Raw genomic sequence first — 21,062 nt, forward strand, 5'->3', positions numbered from 1 at the left:
TTCACCCCAGGAAGAAGAAAGGTAAATGTTTTAGCCATAGTTGTCTTGAACAGAAGGGATAGCTTCTTTATTTGCCCATATTAGAAACCAAGGGACAAAAAAGGGGGGATTCAATCTGAAATCAAGACATGTAAGTAAAAATGTCAACATGTAAACTAGGTGTCTGAACTTCCATTATAGTCAAAAGCTATTACATATAGACTATGTAGAGCATGATTCAGGTAGATAACATAGGTATCTGGTACCATGTGATATACTCTGGGGTTTCCTGTCTGGTATCTATCTCATCTGTGTTCAAGCAGCACACAAAGATATGGAGAAAAGCACAGTTAATATAATCTAGCTCTAATGTTATTCTCAAGTTACATGGAACAAGATAATAGAAAGTCCTAAAAAGGAAAAATAGAGAATAAGAGATCACGATCCTCTCATTGTTTGAAAATGATAGGATCTTTCTACCCTTTTTAACCCCTTTGGTTCAGATTAGACCCACTTCTGCAATTCCCCAAAAGAAATTCTGGACAGATTGATTCAAATATAATACAAAAAAAAAAAAAAAAAAAAAAAAAAAAAAAAGTATCAGCTTTTATACTATTTAAAATATATTAAAAAACTATATTTTCTGCAGTAAAATACAAAGTCAATATCAAAAAATACAAGAGTAAGAGGCAATTGCTGACATAGTGTTATATATGGCGTAGTAATTTGTGTCCAGAAAATGGTTAATATTAAAAAAGAAGGGGGAGATTTGGGAATGTGGCCACCGGGGTTTGAAAGCCCCTTGGTTGAGGTAACATTAGAGTCTTAACGACGAGGCCATCAGGAATATAAAAGAGTTTAGAGGGAACAAAGTAGGGTGATTCAGGAGACTCCATGCAGTCTCCGGTTTCTTGTTCTCCAGATGGGTTGCTTGTTCTCCAGCCATTAAGGCATGGAAGTTTCTGGGTGTTTGCTGTTGTTGTTACATTCAAAGTTGTTTGACCAATGAAAAGTTGTTTTGAAAAGAACTGCTGTGGAGAGAAGGGTATAAGAGGGGAAACTGCCCTCAAGATAAAAGAGGCAACATGATGAAGTTACATCAATAAAGAAGCAGGAAAAAGAAGTGAAGAGGAACAGGCTGGCAGAATGGAAACCAGAACGGGAACAGGCACTTTGATTGCCTCATGAAGATAGGTTCGGCCAAGCTCAGCAAACTGCTCAGAAAAGCTTGTACTGAAAGTCACTGGAAACAGGTGCACTGGAGCTGGAGAGAAGCTCGAGCTGAGAGAAGCGGACCCGTGCACACAACTGCCTCTCACTGGTAAGTAGTTGCGCATTATGGGGAATCATACACCCTTAGAAACAAAGACTCTCCTGGTAACCTTACAGCTTATTCTCCTTCTTAACAATCGGACAGTTTATGAGCCTGAAATATGGGACCAAACTTGTTTGGTGGGACTCTGCAGTGGGATTGCTCGGCACCTAGTGAGCAGTCTCTGAGGCCTTAAAGAGCCATGTGGAGCCACAATCACAAACGTGTGGCTTGCCAGATAGTGAGGGAGCTGCGGGCTCCTTTACTGATCCGACTGCTACGCCACTGCCATCGGCCCCTCTGCTGCTACAGCCATCGAAAGCTTTTGCTGTTCCGCCCCCTGCTGACCTGGACATGCCTTTTGACCCAGGCCTCATTGGCCTTGAAAAGGATATGCTTTTACTTTGATCCGGGAAGAATGGGATACATAAGGCCTGAAGACTGAGTTGCTTGACAACTTAAAGCGAGATACATTGTTCAAACGGAATGGAAAATGGAGACTTGCTTGTAATCAAGAAAAGGAATGGTAAATGGAGACTGTTAAGTCATGGAACTTAAAGGATTGTTTGTTACCTTTCCTGATTGTACGTATGTATAGGCATACTTGCGTTTAGTATGTAAAAGCGGTGTTCTATATATTTAGAACGTTTGATGTTTGTGTGTGCATGTTGGTGGAGCGTAGACTCCCCGCACACCCAGCGCTGTTTACTTGCCTTTTATACCTTTTAGAAATATTTGTTTTATAAATATTACAAAATTCAGATTGAGTTGAGACCTCATTTATAACACAGAGGATGTCACAGATTGCTGAGTTGCACTGTGAATCCACTAACCACTGACTAGCATGAACTTCCTTCAAGATATCTTCAGTTCAAAGACCACTGATTGTTTGGAATATAGGCTGAATGGAGCCTATATTGAATGGAGCCTGACTCTTCCTTTGCTCTTGTAGAATGCATATCTTTAAATCATAAAATGTTATTCCATTATCAGTGGTTCCTATCAACATGCTTAGCATTTCTCACATATACAAATAAACCCAGAAATTCAGCTTTTGTTATTTTCATTCTAGAGTTGTATTTGATTTACTTAGAAAACAAACAAATGCAGCAGGTACGTAAGAAAATGATAGAACCCCAGCTGGACTTTAGTCCCAAGGGCTTGGTCTGATGTCTGAATATATTTTGCTCCACTACAAACAAGAACTACTGTGCTAATCCCCCCGGAATGCAGCATTTATTACTTACCTGGCAGGTGTGAAGTGTTGCATGCTAAAGGGATTATCTCCCCCTCCTTCTCTCCACCTCCTGTTTTGTTTTGGCAAAGCAGAAGAGGAGAGGGAGGAGATAATCCTCTTCAAATGGAGCATTTATTACTTTAGTTGGGAGCATGAAGCCCTGCTTTCCAAGAAGAGTGACATGAGAGTCTCCTTATACAAGTATTAAACCCCATTGTAAACAAACTAAATATTAGTATCAATCTGATGGCTGCTTTCTTGAGAAAGTTCAAGACTTTTTACCATTCTTTACAACAGTTAGAATTCCCCATATTCAAACCACATTCTTCTTTTTTGATTATTGGTATAGAGATTTTTGGCCAACAGATACAATCAGTTACAGTGATTGTAAAGCAAAAGCTATTATTATTTTATTTTGCACTTCCTTGCCTTTTTTTTTTTTCCTTTTTATTTTGGACAAAAGCCTCCCAAATAAATAAATAAATAAATAAATAAATAAATAATCTCTTTAAATGTTGTTAGGGGTTTGTGTTGGATGGATTTGCTCATTTCAAAAGCATAAATTCTTTGTTTCACAGACTACTGCCTTTGTGAGCAGTTCAGCCATGCAGCTGCTTGCTACAGATATGCTGGAGGAGCTTCTCTTGTTGGAGGTGAGTGCCTCCTTCTTTCAGTTAAAATCAGCTGAGTCAGTGCTGAGCCATAGCAATCTGAGGCATCCTAAATAAACTTGACTCCTGCATCCAGTCTGGACCTTGCCATGTAGTCTCTGCCTCCCTGCTATAAGCACTAGTTATGCTCATTCTGACACAGTTTGGCTTGAAAAAATTACAAATATAGAAAAAGTGTCACACAGGCTTGAGTACCACCACAACGTACAGAGAACACCCATGTGGCTATAGGGTAAGAGAGGGAAAAGGCACCACAGGGGTTTTAATTTAGCTTGGTTAATGTTGTTGTGGAGCTGCAGTGTGAATGAAAACACTCTTCTGTTTAACTTAGGCCATTTTGCTGTAGTGGGTTACTGAGCAAACAGAAGAGTCTCAAGTCAACAAATTAGGAATTCATGTATTTCCTGCAGGAACAGGGTACTAAAGTAGTGAAGGAAAGTGTTAGTTGATGTAGGCAAGGGGTAGTGGGAGAGCAAGCCTGCCTACTTTCTTGGAGCAGACAGAACAACAATTATGATCACACCAAAGGCTGTGATTTGCAATTATAGTATTTTTTATCTAGACATGTGGAATATAGTGAAAAGTGATTGGTACAAGTAGGAAAGAAATGATTCTAATAAAAATTGTTCCTCGGAGCAAATAAGTTGATAATTCTGTGGAATCTACATTGGGGATATATCTCTGGCTTTTTCTTTGTAGCTTCATGCAATTTCATTGAGTCCTAAAATTTCCTATAAGACATTCAGGGTATCTGTATTGCCAGAAGAATTCTTCAAGGAAAAAAGGTACCATTATGCAAGTTCTCATGCAAATTGATCTGCAGGAGCAGGTTTGCCAATTAGGAAAACTGTGCAGACTCTGATATACCCTTTACCTAGGCTTCCTTACAGAAAGCTTTAAGGACAAAGTCCCAACATGTCTACTCCTATTTTTAACTGTCATTCAGATGTAGAAAATGCAAAGGGCACAGCATGTGTTTCCAAAGTAAGAAGAAACAAAGAAAAAGAAAATTGCCACGCGGACATTTCCTTGTACATATGCCAGCTGGCAATGTAGATGTTTGGTTACACTGACATTGATTAAATCACTCCCTTGTGCAGAACCTCTGATATTTTGTACTTTCCACCTTTCTCTTAACTGTGTGAAAACTTTTGCGTGTGATTTGCTTCTGTTATCCTTTCTTTTGAGTGATTTTCTAATTCATTTGCAGCACTACCAGCTTTTCAGGATTCATGTAGAGGTTCAGTAACTATGCTTGCCTTTATTTTCAGCCATTGACAGCATGCTATAGAAGAGGAGAATTGAGGATAAATGACGTGCTTAGTATTAAAGTGCCTAAAACACCCACTTTGTTCCAAGAATGCTGTTGCTCTCTCTCAGTGCAGCTTTTTCAACCAATTCTGAGGGAAAAAAGTACCTTCCAAGCTAAATTAATGTTTGCACCTATTTGTTTTACACAATAGAATAATGTTGTCAGGGAAAATATTTTTCCAAAGTGTACTTTGAAGAACCAGAACATTCAAGAAGCTAGCACTGTTAATGCAGAAATAGGTTAGAATATATGTAAACACATTGACAATGGCAATACACATCTGGATTTTCTGTGTAGGGCATTACCCTCTATGTTTTGCTGAATCACAAAATCTCTTTAAATGACAAGGTGATTCAATGAGGAGAGGATAGTGTTTGAGATCTGTTCTTTTTTAAATAAAAAGGGCTACATATTGTACATACTGTGTGACTAAATACCTAGGGCTCTTTATGCTTTCAGTAGTTATTTTGTGAAACCAGAAATTTCATTAGTATATTATTTGCTATTTTTTCACTTACTGTTCTCCTGCTAATAAATTTGTCAGGCAGTAAAGGAACAGAAATACTGTAAGATCGTTTGAACTGAACAGCCAATGTAAACAATCTGTCATCTCTGTACAAAACATACAGAACATTCAGAAAAAGCTTATGAATTCAAAGTATGTTCACAGCCAATCTGCTAGCCTCATAAATGTTTTTCAAATTAATGAAAAACTAGCATTTGTCAATTTTCTCTTTGATTAATATTATTGAGTCTATATTTGTTTCTTCCCCAACCTGTACATTTTATTCTTGCCTGTCAAGACAAAAGGAAATTGCGGTAAGATCTGAAACATAACTAAAGACATGTGAAAGATCTTGTTATATAGCTGTATTTAAAAACAGAGTTGGTAGATAATTATGTATGCCTTTGCAAGTGGCACTTGTTGTCTCTATGGGCCAAAATGACTTTTATTTGGTGTACTAATAATTTAGTATGCCAAGAATCTTCTGAGAAGCAAAATGACTTACATGGGTGGTACACAGACTTTAGTGATGCCTAGACACAATATATATGTTTATATATATTAAATAGATAGCAACAAGACAAGTCTCTTCTGAGTATTCCATATGAGATACCAACCCAACTTTAGCACCCTTGATGCTATTACTCCTTCATTACAATCAGCTTATAATATAGTAGGATCCTGCATAGATTGTATGAGATTCTGGTAAACAAAAGTAATAGGCTGACTGTATGATGATAAATATGCTATAGGACACTGATGTGAAATAGGGGTGATGAAAATGCAAAAATTTGAAGAGTCATTTTTTTTTCCCCCCTTTCTATCTTTTTTTTTTTTTTCTGGCTTATTGTTACCTATTTACTTATTTTCAACTTATTGTTGAAAAAGAAAAATATGAAGGACAGAGACTGGAAAATAACCTTGATCTGTTACCAGAATGAAGATAGTTTCCTCCTGTTCAGTTTAAAAGACTAGCTTGTAATTTGTTTGTGTAGGTATACCGCAAACATCATTGTAACTGATTTTTTTTCCACCAAAAATACATTAAAAAACAAATACCTGACATTATTTTTCAGATTTCTACATAAAAAATAAAAAAGTGTTTTAGGAGATCAATGTTTGGCTTAATTTCTCAGCACCTGACACATTTCACATACAAAATATTCAATCAATAATCATTCATCATGAATTTGGTGCTCTTTCTGTATAGTTGTTTTTTATTATTATTTCAGTACAGAAGAAGTTCTTTCTGTGTTTCATGGCAGAGGATTTTATTCTGTTTCTAATACATTTATGTATGATGAAAGCTAGCTAAAGGAAAAGCAAATCCTTAGTCATTCTGGTGCCACAGCAGCACCAGCAATGAAAATGAACAGGCTACAGCTGGATTGCTGCAGTGGAAAGTAGTTGAATAGAACTAGACTGGACACTTTATGGAGGCTGGAGATTTCAAATATCCATCCATAAAAGTATCACAGTACAAAATGCACCTAGAGAGATGTAAAATAACGATAACAATAATAATAAAAGTATCTGTTCATGCTCTTACAGATCCATTGGTCAATATGGTTTCTTTACCTCTTTCAGTGTATGAAAACACAGTAATTCTTAGTACAGCCATACTCAGCAATCCATCACATTCATGAAAAGTGTGACAGTTAGTAATTCAACAGCAGCAAAGCAATTTTTTTCCCATAAGAATCAATGTAATATGGGGGGTAAGAGGGTGTTGTTTTTTTTTTTATTATTTTATTTTTTATTTTGTAGAGAGAAATATGAGAAATACACCCAATCTAAATGCACAAGAGGAATTTATGTGTTTTAAAGAGGGGGGGGGGAGGGGTAGGAACACTGTCATCAGGACTGTCAAACACAGGAGATGTAAGCCTTTTGGCATCTGGCTCTTTGAGACGAGACCACTGTTAAAAGGATCTCAGCTGTTTTGTCTGTAGAAGTCCATGTAAATTTTGTAGCTTAGGCATTTTTGTGGCATCTCTCTGTGTTGTCATCATCTTCCTCAGATAAATCAAGGTTAATCAAATCAACTAGGGTAAAGGAGAGAAAAATGGGGTGAGGATGTTTATCAGAGCTGAGTATTTAAATATTAGCAATGGAACTCAAACATGAAATTGCAAGGGAATGACTATATCAGCTCAACATTCTTAGGTTCGAGGGTTTGGGGTGTGTGGGGAGGAGGGGAGAAGATGGGATTCACATCAGAATACTGAAGGAATTAACAACTGTTGTAGCTGGACCTCTTTCAACAATTTACCAAAGGTAATAGGAATCTGCAGAGGTTCCTGCTGACTGGAAACTAGCCAATGTTATACCCACCTACAAAAAAGGCATGGGAGAATGCCCCCAGTAATATGCTTAACTTCTGTTTAGCCATGAAGTGGTCAGGCAGTTGGACTAGATGATCTTTGATGATCCCTTCCAACTGAACTACTCTACTATGATGTCAAGAAAAGCAACATATTGCTAAATTGAATTATGTTGTGATCTGAAACTGGTAAAGACAACTGACTGAATTTGACTTAGAATATATCTTGGGAAGAAGTGGCAGATTTTTATACCAAATGCTAAAGAAAGTAACAGCATTTTTTTTTCCCCCTAGCTCTGGAGTAATAGACTTGTGTGCCAGGAGAACTGCATGCAAAATGTGAAGTATATCAAATGTTTCTTATTAAACAAATTGTAGTTTAAGGAGGATGTCCTTCAAACATTTTCAGAAGCAGGATTCATGAAATATCCCTTGGCATTCCTTTATAATAAAGCCTATTTCCAAAATGAGAAGAAAGGAACATCCAATATGAAGAATGATCCAGAGTGTTCCAATTAAAGAGCTAAAAAACTGAAATAAAAGCAGGATGTTCAACTGTATATACCTTTTGACATTTACATGTCAATATTTGACAGATTCATTGTGGCCTACCTCACTTGTTCCCAAAGACTCACTCTTACATCCATGCAAAAGAAACAGCAGGAATAGGAGGCATTTTCTTACAGCACCTGGCATGGCCTGCTATTTTTACTTGTTGTCCAGTGCTATAATCCTTGAGAGTGGTTCTGACCCTGACAGTTAGTTTTTTCTACTAACAACATTGTCCTAGTTTACATCAGAATGACTCTATAAGCACAGACAGGGAAGTGTTTCTAGGAACACTAAATTCACAGAAATCACAATGAAGAAAATATTATAATTACAATACTTTTGATGTATACAGAAAATGGAATCCTTATAATGGCTCCAGCGTTCCCTTTTTTCTTGGTCAGTTCTACCAAAGTGAGAAGTACTAGGATTAGTACTGTTAGATTCCCAAACCAAGATTTACCTGAGGTTTTCTAGAGGAGGAGGAACACAACTACCTGCTATCTGGGTTATATTTTCCTTCTGCTTAGCTTGTTGATCTAATCCTGAGTGCAAAGTCTTTTGAGAAAAGAAAGTACTATGTATTTTGGCTAATATAATGTTATTTACTCTGAGACATACCTCTGGATGTAGTATTTTAATTTTGTAACTGAAAACCGAACAGGGCCCATGTGTACAAATAATGGTGCCAGTGACTTCACCATTTCACCACTAATTTCAGACAGCTAGATCAACTCCTTTTTCAGGAAAGCCACAACTGGTGAAAGCTTGCATAAAAATGAACTCTACTGGACAGACATTTTCTGTCCTTTCTCCAATCCCTAGTATATAAACTTCCAGGCTGCTGGCAAGAAAGTGTATACAAAAGTCTTCCTAGGAACACATTAGGTCAGAGAACGTACGGGACAGAGAGAACAAGAGAAATCTGAGAGTTCTGCAGATGCTGATTCACAGTCATACAGATACATCCATATGCATATCCAGAAGGTTCACACAGTTCAGAGAAGGGGTACACTGTGTGCATAATTTTTCTGTGCAAGGAAGAGTTGTAAGAACTAGATACAGAGTGTGGACTCAGACTAGGTGAGTCATAAGCCTCTCACAGAGCCATGGTCCACAAACAGCACTGGTTAGCCATTATTCCAGATGAGACTACCATTTCATGTGCCTTATGTAAGGACTACTTCATCAAGAAATTCATTCAGTTTGCCAGGAGATGTATGTAGAGCTCCATCTGTTCAGACAGCAGTTGCTCTCAAGTCTGCTTAGAGGTCCCTATTACATAGTATTCGTATACAAGATTTTTTTAGAGTCTTGGAGAAGCGACAGAGATAATACTTCATTGACTCTTCTGTGTGTCTACAAATTTTTTTTTGAATGCTACTTTAATTGTGTTTAATTTTGCCTCTCCACACACTGTCTAGCCAGGAAGATAAAACAGTTCTTTGTTATGCAGAAATAAGGAATCTCTTATGCCTGCCTTACCTTTAAGCTGATCATACCTGTTTCAAAAAAGGAACATAAGGACTGAGGATTTAGGCTTTGATGATGACATTTACCTAAACAGCCATACCTGCCTGAGAGGAATCCACAATCAGTATGTGAATTTATAACCTCAAAACTGAAGTGCAAAGTGAACAGCCTTTTTTTTTTTTTTTTTTTAGTTTTAGATCCTTCTTTTACATTCATTCTGATATCACTGATTTAATTCAATAACAGTGTCCAGTACAGCACAGAGAAAATACTTCCTACCTGAAGTTTAGTCATAGAATCATAGAATCATTTCAGTTGGAAAAGACCTTCAAGTATATATAGTACAACCATCAACCTAGCACTACCAAGTCTACAACTAAACCATGTCCCTAAGTGTCACATTCATGCATTTATTAAATACCACCAGGTATTTAAGAAATACCTCCACCACTCCACCACTCCTTTGGAAGGCCCATTCCAGTGCCTAACCACCTTTTCTATGAAGATGTTTCTGATATACAATTTAAACCTCCCCTGGTGCAACTTGAGGCCTTTTCCTGACATCCTATCATTAGTTGCATGAGAAAAGAGATGGATATCTGAGGCTGAGGTCTCCTCTCAGCCTCCTTTACTCCCGAGTAAATAAACCCAGTTCCCTCAGCCAGCTTCTGCCTTTTCTTTTCTTTTTTTTTTCTTTTCTTTTTTCTTTTTTTCTTTTTTCTTTCTTTTATTGTTTGTTTCTAGAGAATCCGTCTTTCTGTACCTCTGAATTTATCTATTTCTATTTATAAAATATTAAAATGTTTAAGCATTTTATGAAAACACTTGAATAAAGAACTGTAGAGAGGGAGTATTTATCTGACTATGTGAAATTAATATTTTAGATGTTTTCTTACCTATTATTTCCTTGTTTTTCCAAGATCAAGTTTCGATGTAAATCAAGTAATTCTGCAAAAGAAAGCAAGTGCCAAACTACATATCAGTCTAGAATAAAACAGAACTAAACCAGTAAGTTTTATAAATTTATGTAAAATAGCTGAAGATATATATTGCAATTTATAAAATAATATTTAATTAAAAATCATTTAATGATCCACATCTCAGACTCTATAATAATAAATACATTTAGGTTTGCAATTTTTCTTGTAACAGTTTGTAGAGTTTCAAATAGTTGTCCAAAATGCTTTGGATTGAGACATTATCTAGGTTATAGTAAGAACAGGATTTTTCTGAACTTCTCAGGAAAAAAAAAAAAAGGCAACAAAAAAAAAGAAAAAAAAAAAGCTTAAAACTCCCAGATATTATCCCCCCTAAAAAAAATAATAATAATTAAAATTGCATACAGAGAGATGTGGTAGGTATTGTTGAAGCAAACATAGGACTTCTAAGAGAAGAGAGGGTAAAAAATTAACTTTACTTTCAGAAAACTGTAGCAAAGGCAAAACCAGGTGTTCCTCAGTTTAGAAGATTCTGACCTTGGGCTGCTCTCCAATGAGAGGCCTCAGGTACTCTTAAGTAGTTGATAGTTTATCTTGCTGACCCACAAGCTGAAGAAATAGCAGAAGAGCAAACAAACTGAACAGCAAATGTTCTGTAATGATTATGTCTAAGTTTTCATTTACAAATAGCTGATTAAATAAATATGCAAATAGAAATGTTTGTTTTAATGAGCTTGGTTGGAAATGACCATAAAAACTAGTAGAAGCTATTAAATGGCATCACTGAACATTATAAATGAATGAAGAGTACCTCTATCACATGAAGTTGCATTTGAGAACTTAACAATGACACTGAAAATCAGTATTACTGATCTTATCAAAAGTTTCATTAGAGCTTAGAATCAATATATCTTGTAAAAGTAATAATGTAAAACAGGGATTAAGTTCATTGTAATGTATCTGATATACACAAGATGAACCTCATGCTAAAAGTATCTATTTTTCCCTCTTGTCTATTAAGGGAGCCTCTGGAGATTTAATGAGCCTGATGCTGTAACATCTCAGTACTGTAGATGTTAAAGCAGGTGAGAAGAATGTTACCCTTACCGTATGATTGCATCCAAGGCATGGCATGGAACCCCAGAGAACAAGTGGGCTGATTTAATTATATGTCAGAAAAAAGAAAGTCACCTATAAAGAGCACTTCCCAGAAACATCTATATGTTCTTTCAAGTAGTGTTATTCAAATATTGCCCTGATCTGACCCTTGACAATTTTTAAAAACTGACATATTTGTTGTAACTTAGAAGAAGCTTCCTTTTTCCCCTATCTTCACAGTATGGAGAAAAAAATCTACAGCTGAAGATTTGTAAAAGTTCTCATCCACAAGACTCACTTTATCAGTTTCTAAAAATTTCCCCCCAAAGAGTTATGATTTTCTGTTCTCTTACTTGAAGTAACTATTCTCAGAAATGTCTTTTAGATCCACAATAAAATACTGGATTTTTTTTTTCCTGAAAATAAAGATGCTGAATAAAATTTCAGCTAATGTAATACTCGATGGCACATTTTTAGCATGTTCAGTGAAGTCTTATAGCTGTAGGTCCATATGTGGTGAGATAATACAAACTCATTAGGTACTTATTTAGAATATTCGCTTCTTGATTAAGAGAGTATTAAAAATTCAGCATGCCAGTGAGTCTTCTGAAGTATCATTGATATTATTATTATATTTTTAATAACTGGAGACTTCTCAGATTTTCTTTAAAAGTTGTAGAGAATCCTGTCAATGTGGAATCTTCAGCTATATCTTCCGTCAAATTTCAGGTGAAACTATTTCTTAAACCAGTATGAAAAAGCTGTGTTGTTTCAAAACAAACCTTCAAAACTCCAGATGAAATTTGGGCCAGAAATGAGGCAATCTCAGGCAGCAAGGCAATTATAGGCAAGCTGTATTTTTACACTGCTTATTATTACACTGCTTATAGAGACTACAAAAACTAATATTCTGTAGCTATTATTTTTCTGTTTTAGTTACAGTTTCTAACTATTTCCTACTGCAAAAAAAACATAGGTGAGAACCACTAACGAGACAGCACAGAAAAGGCTCTAAACCTGCTTAGTCTCCATCTCCCTTTGGCCTCTGTTTTATTGGCAGAATAGGCCAGTGTTTCACTCCCTGAGTAAAAGCAAGTAATTCCATTAGCCACAGTCTCTGAAAATAAAATAAATAAATAAATAAATAAATAAAGTCACATGAGGTATAGTTAATACCCTCTTAAAAACTCATATAGCCTTATTATCAGAGGTATATGAGATATATTGTCAGATCCCAAAACAAATTAACACAACAAGGTAAAGGAAAGTCCCTAAATGATTTCACAGCAGCTGTTTTCTGGTACTTTTGAGGCCAAAAAACAACAACAACAACAACCATTGTCACTAATTTCAACTCTGGTTTGTATTGGTTCAGGTAACTCCTGAAATAAGTGAAAAGTCAAAGACTCCAAGAATAATCTGTTTTTTTCCCTAAATTATTATTAATCCTCTGTATAGTCAGATGACCTGACTTTTAGACATTATGTTCGAAAGAAAACTCTTGATAATTTGTCATGTCCCTCTCCATATAGACTAACAAATACTTCTATGTTTTATTAGGAACTATGGATTGTTTTTCCTGGTATTCCCATTAAATGTTGCACTTTAAATAGCCCATGCTAAATAAAGGTGTTGTGGAAAATGTGATGTGTAATAGATTCTACACATAGTTGAAAATTAGCAAAATTAACGAATTTTTCTGGAATCCACTCATGGACTCTGCACACTTCTTAGATTTTTACTGAGTGGTAAATTTTCATACTGAGTCTAAATTATTCTTCAATTATCAGTGTCTCTGTATCTCTACACACTGCTGACTTTAACTCATCATTATTCCTCAGCTGGTTACCTAGTTGTTGTCTAATGCCATAGTTACTGCTGTGAATGTTTTGGTTCACCTCTGTATTCTTGTTCATTGGCAAAATAAATTAAATATTCATATTTTGTTCATCCTTCACATTTTAGATGGTTGCAGCTGCAATTTCTGTAGAGTGGCTTTGTCAATTTTCATACAGCTATAAGAATCTGACTGGCTAAATAAATTTCAACAGGAGTTACTCTCTGATCAGGGAATATGTTATGAAAATACTTGAAAATCTCCTTCTGAGGAAGCAGAAATCAAATATAACCTTCAAAGCTGGGGGAATAAAACAGTCAGGATCAGGAAAACAACAGGCTGAAGATGGAATTTATGAAAACTTAATGAGTATATATATCAAATGATAATGAATACACAAAATAAAGTCAGGGCTGATAATTGATCTAGCAGCTTTAGAACAGTGCTTCATAAATACAAAAATTTTATACATTTTAGAAAAGTTTCAGAAAAATGCAAAAAGAAGTACTTTAAAGCAGCTATATAGTTCACAGCCAGGATTCATACGTAAATGTCTATTTGTGTTTAACTTTAATGGGTTTACACAGTGGGGAGCATTGATTAAGTTTATACAAGTTAACCCAGTTTGCATCTTGTGGTACAAACTCCAGGTTATAGACAACTGTTATCATTTTTATGTTGTTGTATTCAGTATACAGGGAAATCTACAAGTGTCATATTTACAGAGAGGTTAACTGTGTTATAAGCTTCATATCATTAAACTGGTATAAAAGAATGTCTAAAACACAGGGCAGAATGCTTACATGATGACGTAAAGGTGTGCAAGCACCTGTACTGCTGGATGCTTACCTTAAAGCATTCAGCTTTGGATTGTTTAAATCCAAACTCAAAAGCATTAATTGAACCAATGAAAGAGGTGTTAACACTCATAACTTTTAACTGATACTTTAGCATATAGAAAAATAATTAATAGTGCTCTTTGCACTTCAGAGGGAAGTACACAGTTCACATATGATTCATTTAGACTGTCTTTTGGCACATTAGTCAAAAGACTATATATTATGCCTTACTAGTAATGTAAAATGAAATATTTGCAAATTTTTGAACATTGTTATATTTAGTGTACAGCGATAATCAATTCATGTACTAATAGGATATTACTTGAATTATCTGGGATTCTGGTATTTTCCCTTAGTTATCCAGAATTTTGTTCAAATCCTACCGTTTGTACAATTTCCACAGCCAGGACTTACTCATTTGTTTAGTCTGTCACTAACACTGTTACAGATTCTGAATTGGCTCCAGTGAAATGATTCAGAGCATTTCTACACCTGGTAAACCTTTAATCTTCCAAGCTAGGATTAAGATAGAGGTAACAATTAACAATTGTTACCTCTATCAATTACCTCTTAACAATTTTTGCAGGCACTGTGATAGCAAGAACAGCATAATGTTTCTGAAAGTTGTTACAGATGGAAATTTTGCTCACTTTTTTTTTTTTTTTTTTTGTGATCTGTAGGCAAGTTAGATTTTGAATTCTAGTAGGTAATTTACAAAGGGTCCATTTGTCTCTCAGAGTAAGTGATACGTTTCTCTAATTCTGGTGGTACAACATGTTGTTGAAGTTCATTTGTTTAAATTCTGCTTTCATTCTTTGTAAATACTGTTACATTTCTCTAGTATACCTCTCAAATTTTCAAAATTGCTATTTGGTTACTAATAAAAATATAGTTAAAAGTCTAGGAAAACATTTTCTGCAATTTTACAATAAAATCGAATCACATTGCATTTGTTATTCAGTTATCTGAGGGATCTCTAAAGGTCTTCAGGGAAAATTATGTTTTCACAGGGTCTGTTGCTGAGTACTAAGTATAATAGAAATGTATTTGCAGTAATAGATATGCAAGTGAAAACATTGTGTGAGTTTTTTTTTTTCTTTTTTTATTCTTTCCTTTAATATCCCAATGTTATTAAGCTACTCTGCATTGCTGATCCCTCATGGTACCATTGTGGTAAACAGAGAGGAGGACAATATTAATTAGGCTGAGTATATGGGAAGGAATACAAAGAGGAAATGTACCCACTGAACTTTCTATAACTTTTTGAGAAAGTAGATGGCTTTCATAACCATCAACGAAACCATTTTATTTCTAGACATTCTGTGACTTTGCAGAACTGGATTTTTCAATTGATTGAACCATCCTTTCAAAGATGCAACTTTCATGTTTAGACAAAGAGTTGGCATATTGCAACTCAGTGAAGCCTACAATCTTGATTGTCATTCTTTTGTAACCATGGAAGCAAGTGAGGAAACTTCACTAGAGTAAAACATTTCATAGGAAAAGGAGATAAATTCTGTGTTTTAAATTAATTGGTAAAAGCAATTTTAAGAAACTGAGAAACAGAACAAAAAAGCAAACAAAAACAAAAAGCCTGAGCAAGCTGGCTTAAAGAATATTTTTAATCTATATTTAATTCAATCATACCATAATCACCTGATATTCCTGCCCCTAGTGCGGATAGGAATATTCTACCCATTAGTATTTCTACTGAAGTCTTCTTCTAAAATGATTGTATTGAAGTCAACTAGGAGTTGACTAGAAGCCAGATGGGAGTCATGAAACATCCAATTGGAATGGCAAGATCTAGGCAGCACAAGTTTTTGTTCTGACATCTAATTTGCCTGAGGTGTAATAACAAATCCATAACCTTTTTCAAGGATGAAAAAATTGTTTTTGCAATAAATGACCTTGCTTTATTTATTAAATCCCATTTCTTATATATTTTTCATTTGAATTTTTCCTGTAAGTAATGCAGGGAGTGCTTATGCAATGTCACAAATTTGGGTTGGATTGATTCTTTTTTACTATTATTATATATCAGATAGATGTATATAATGCTCTGCTTAAAGTTAGCATGCCACTGAACAAGCATGCCACTGAACAAACACAGAGGTAGACAGTCCTTATCATTTAGGTAAACAAGAAGCCTCTAAATAAAATGAAGATTGTGAGGAGTGTTATATACAATGAAATATAAACAGATGCTTCATTTCCTTATGATTATTTTCTTTTTTTAGACATACAAACATTGCTGGGGAAGGTACAAAACCAGGTACGCCCATAGAGGTAATGGAGTCTCCCTTCCCTTCCCTTCCCTTCCCTTCCCTTCCCTTCCCTTCCCTTCCCTTCCCTTCCCTTCCCTTCCCTTCCCTTCCCTTCCCTTCCCTTCCCTTCCCTTCCCTTCCCTTCCCTTCCCTTCCCTTCCCTTCCCTTCCCTTCCCTTCCCTTCCCTTCCCTTCCCTTCCCTTCCCTCCTTTTCCCTCCTTTTTTTTTTTTTTTTTTTTTTTATGGAAACATTGGGTTGTTTTGGTTGTTTTCATATTACAAGCATTTTTATGCACATTTCTGTACTACTTTGCTCATGCAAAGGACATGGAAATTTTCAAAGTAGCTGCTTTCTGTAATTGCTGCCTTTAGCTCCAGCATGGAAAGCACTAAAATCTGGGCCTATCTAGCATTACCAAGGTACTAAGTATCTGTATTCAAAAATTGAATCAAACAGGAAACTAAGCCATCTTTTTACTAATAACCTAGATATTCAATGACTGTAATATACATTTAATGGTTGTAAGTATTTAATTAACATGACCTTCCAGATAAAGCATACATCTTGCTTCAGAAATATTACATTTTCATTTTTGATTATGACAGGTCCTAGGACAGGTAGCATTAATGTTTGGGATTGCCATCTTATAAGTCTGCAATCAACTTCACAAAATAGCCATGCAAAAACTAGAAATTTGGGCTCTGGTTTTCAGTAATTATAAATGTATTCTTAAATACATCAAGTTTGCTATAGGCTTACGAGAGTGTTCTGTGATTTACTTTTCTAAAGAAATTATTCAATAGGTTAGCAAATCTTTAAAAGAAATATTAATCTATAGAACCTGTGAAATTCAAAGATTAAGAATGTGACTTCATCTTAAAATAAATTTTGTATTCACCTATGCCTTATCTCTGTAGCCAGAAGACCTCTGTACCACAATGTACCAAGGAACATTTTCACTCAAGAAATTACATGTTTTGAGTAGTTCTGAAACTTATATAGTAGCTGGAAAACACATTTCAGATTAGACTTTTATGGCCTACACACCAAATTTATATCTGGAGATTATACAAAATGTTATGTAAATTCTAATTTGGTTATTGGCATGTGTAAAATATGTGTATCATTATTTTAAAACAGAAGAAAACATGATCTTCAAAAGGCCATTAAAAATGGATGTAACATGATTTCATATTTATATGTATGCTTTGAAAAATAATGCATTTCTATTTTAGAAAATAATACTATATATTTTCAGAAAGAATGTGAAAAATGTATGAATTAAAGATGTCTTTAAAAAGTCTAAATTCTCCATTTTTTTAAAGAATTTAGTCTTTTAATGAGATTTGGAGTACATTTTTATCTTCTGTAGTTCATAACAAATACATATGCTAATTGACAGTTTTTTATTAAGGAAGACTGTGCTAAACAAACAGATACATTTTTCAGTCAATAAGTGTTGTGTAAAACACCATCCCTGGACTGGTTACGGTAGTTACGTTTACATTCCTGTATTCTTACTTAAAAATAAGTAATTTGCAGAATCCATGTAGCTTCTGTTTCTATCAGAGGTCCACACAATGAAAGAAGTGTCAAAAACCAAAACCAAAACCAAAACCAAAAACTTACATTTGAAAAAAGTTGAAAGCTTCCTCTGTGGTATCTCTAGTGTATCATGGGAGAAAATGTAAAATTGTTTTGCAGGCAATCTGGTTCTTTCTTTATCAGGACTATTTTTCCTGGGCCCAAATTTCTGCATCATGTATAACAGCAACATAACAGAGACTCCACATACAGAGCCCAGCTTTTCCTGTTGTGACTCAGAGATTTAAAATGGAGCACTCAAACTGCAGGTAGACAATGCAGTGGAGCACAGGCCCGTCTCTGGATTAAAGCAGAGGATGCTCCGTGACTCCTCATCTATGCACCTCCAGTACTGACACTGTAACACTAAGTAAAGGTGAAAAATGTGTGAATCTGCACAACTTGTAACACCTTTCTCACACTACATTATGTCCCTCTAGGACCAGTGTCCCACTGGTATAGTGGTTTTACCTTGCTAGGCAGCTGAATTCCACCACAACCACTCCCTCACTCTCCCTCCTCAGAAGAGGAAGGAAAGAAGAAAAGGAAAAAAACTCACATGTTGAGATAAGGATGATTTAAGTAAAGAAAAAATAATTATTAAGATAAAATTATTATTAATTAATTTAACTAAAGGGAAAAGGAAGGGGGGCAGGGGAAGGAGAAATCAAAGATCGTGTGGAATCACAGAGAGAGAGGAAAGAAATTACTCTCTACTGCCCATCAATGAGTGATGCTTGACCACGTCCTTGAAGCAGGACCTTAGTACGCATGGCCATTGTTTGAGAGGACAGATGTTTTCGCAATGAGAGCCCACCCCTCCCCTTTCCTTCCTTTTTTCCATCTTCTGTTGCTGAGTATGACATCATATGATATGGAATATCCCTCTGTCTTAGTGATGTTCCTTCCTTACCTCTTGCCCACCCTCAGCCTGCTGGCTCTGGGGGGTTAGAGGGAGTCCTGATGCTGTGCCAGTATTACTCAGCAGAACACTGGTGTGATACCAGTGCTGTTCTAGCTACGTGTGCAGAGAATAGTACTGTATGGGCTGCTGCGGGGAAAGTGAACTCCATGCCAGCCAGACGTGGTATACCTGGGCAGACCCGTCTTCCCTAGAAGAGTTAACTTGTGTTCTCTGGCAGCTGACATGCAAGGATCTGGACTTTGGGAAAAAAAAAAAAAAAAAAAAAAAAAAAAAAAAAAAAAAAAAGAGAGAGAGAGAGAAAGAGAGAGAGATTTTCAGCTCAGCTGTGTTTTAAGGCCATATTGGCCATATTTCTGCCCTTAGACATCTAATCTTCATCTATTCTCTAATAGTGCAAAAATGATTCAAAAGGCAGAGTAAATGCAATTGCAATTCTATATCTCTAAGCAGCAAACACTATTGGATAAACAGCTAGTAGTGGCCCTCTATTTCTGAAGTCATTCAAAGCAGCCAGTGTATTCATGGCTTTATATTTACTAAAATTAAGAAAAAGACAGAATTTAGATACTCTTTCCTCAGACAGGTTCAGCTGTGTGCTTAGATATACCACATCTGGAACAAGGTGTTCCTTATAGCTGCTGTTCAGGAACTGTAATTTATTGGTAAAGTGTTGTGATCCACAAATTGAATTTAACAAGGATGAAATGTTTGTCTTGAGATACAACCAGGAAAGTATTTACAAACTTCTTGCTTTTAACCAGTTCTCTGGGGCTTCCTATGAATGTTTTTGACATGTACAATATTGAGCCTGCAGTGATACAATTTTGTCAATAAATGCATAATGTTTTGGACCACAAAAACTTTTTTTTTTTCTTTTCATTCTCTATCCATCATACAAAGATAATTCTTATTTAGTAACCCTCAACTCATTATGTTCAAATCAAAATAACACAGAAAAAATATTCTGTTGAATTGATATATTGCCATGCTCGGGTATTTAAAGCTCAGTAACAAGTTAGAACATTCAGTAACACAAAAACAAGTACTGACAAGTGAAACAAATGCTTTCCGTGCTGCCACCATTTCAGTACTCTAAAATGCCCACAGGACTTTCTTTGTCCCCTGTTTATTCAAGGACTCACATGTTTCTATATCTTACTGTAAATACCATGGTAAAAGAGAAACACTGAAGGTCAGAAAGAACTTAGTTCTAGGTCTAAGCCTTGCTAATACAATCATGTAGATCTGACTGACATTTTTCAGGAACCACTATTGTCAAGGATGTCACCATTATCCAGGAAAAAAAATGTCAACACACTTTTTCTGTGATACATTTCATACATTAGGTGGTGGTTTGGACAGACCTCACACACACACACATTTTTTTTTTTTTTTTTTTTGACATTATCTTGTTATATGCAGAGCTTTTGGTTTTTGGATAGATATCCCATAATACCACAAATATCTTTCCAGGAGCATGACATCCGTTTTACTTGATCTCCATTTTCTTGTCTGACATGTTGTGTCATTGCCAAGACTATAGCTATCCTACTTTATTTCCGCTTTTACAGTGCTTAGACCTAAACCTTATCAGTAGAGTTCTTATCTGATTATCAAGGCTTGAGGTTTTTTTGAATTTATCTCACTGCAGACGGAGCTTCCAAACCGTGAACCTTCTTATAAATTTGGGTTTTACTGAATTAAGTTATCTTAAGTTTTCCTGAGTGTTAAACTGAAAAAATATTTAGTATGCTTGAGAGAAAATAGACCCTTTCCTTCAGGATGTTAACCTAGTTCCCATTATTTTTATCACTAATTAAACTTGCCATATAAATATTATGATATTATAGTCTCCATAGTGTAATTGCATAAAGGAACTAGGAGGCATTTTACATGATTTTCAAGAACCTGTTTTTTTCCACCAATTCTTTTGGCCAGTTCAAGAACATATTTATATCATGCATCTTTTTTCTTTCTTTCCCTAATGTCATATCAACTTTTACCTGATGCCATCTACCTGCTACTCATCTGTTCTAATGAGCTGTTTTTTCACTTAATATACGTTTTTTTTCAAATATGAAAGTAATGTTTAAAAATGTATTAAAAATTGTTTTTGGAGTAGTAGGGCTAACAGCGCAAGCGTGGGAAAACACTTAATGAAAACACATGAACAGAAACATTTGACAAAGAAAATATCCTCTGTAGAAATAG

The sequence above is a fragment of the Netta rufina genome (assembly GCF_964035555.1).
Source record: "Netta rufina genome assembly, chromosome: 1".
Classification (NCBI taxonomy): Eukaryota; Metazoa; Chordata; class Aves; order Anseriformes; family Anatidae; genus Netta; species Netta rufina.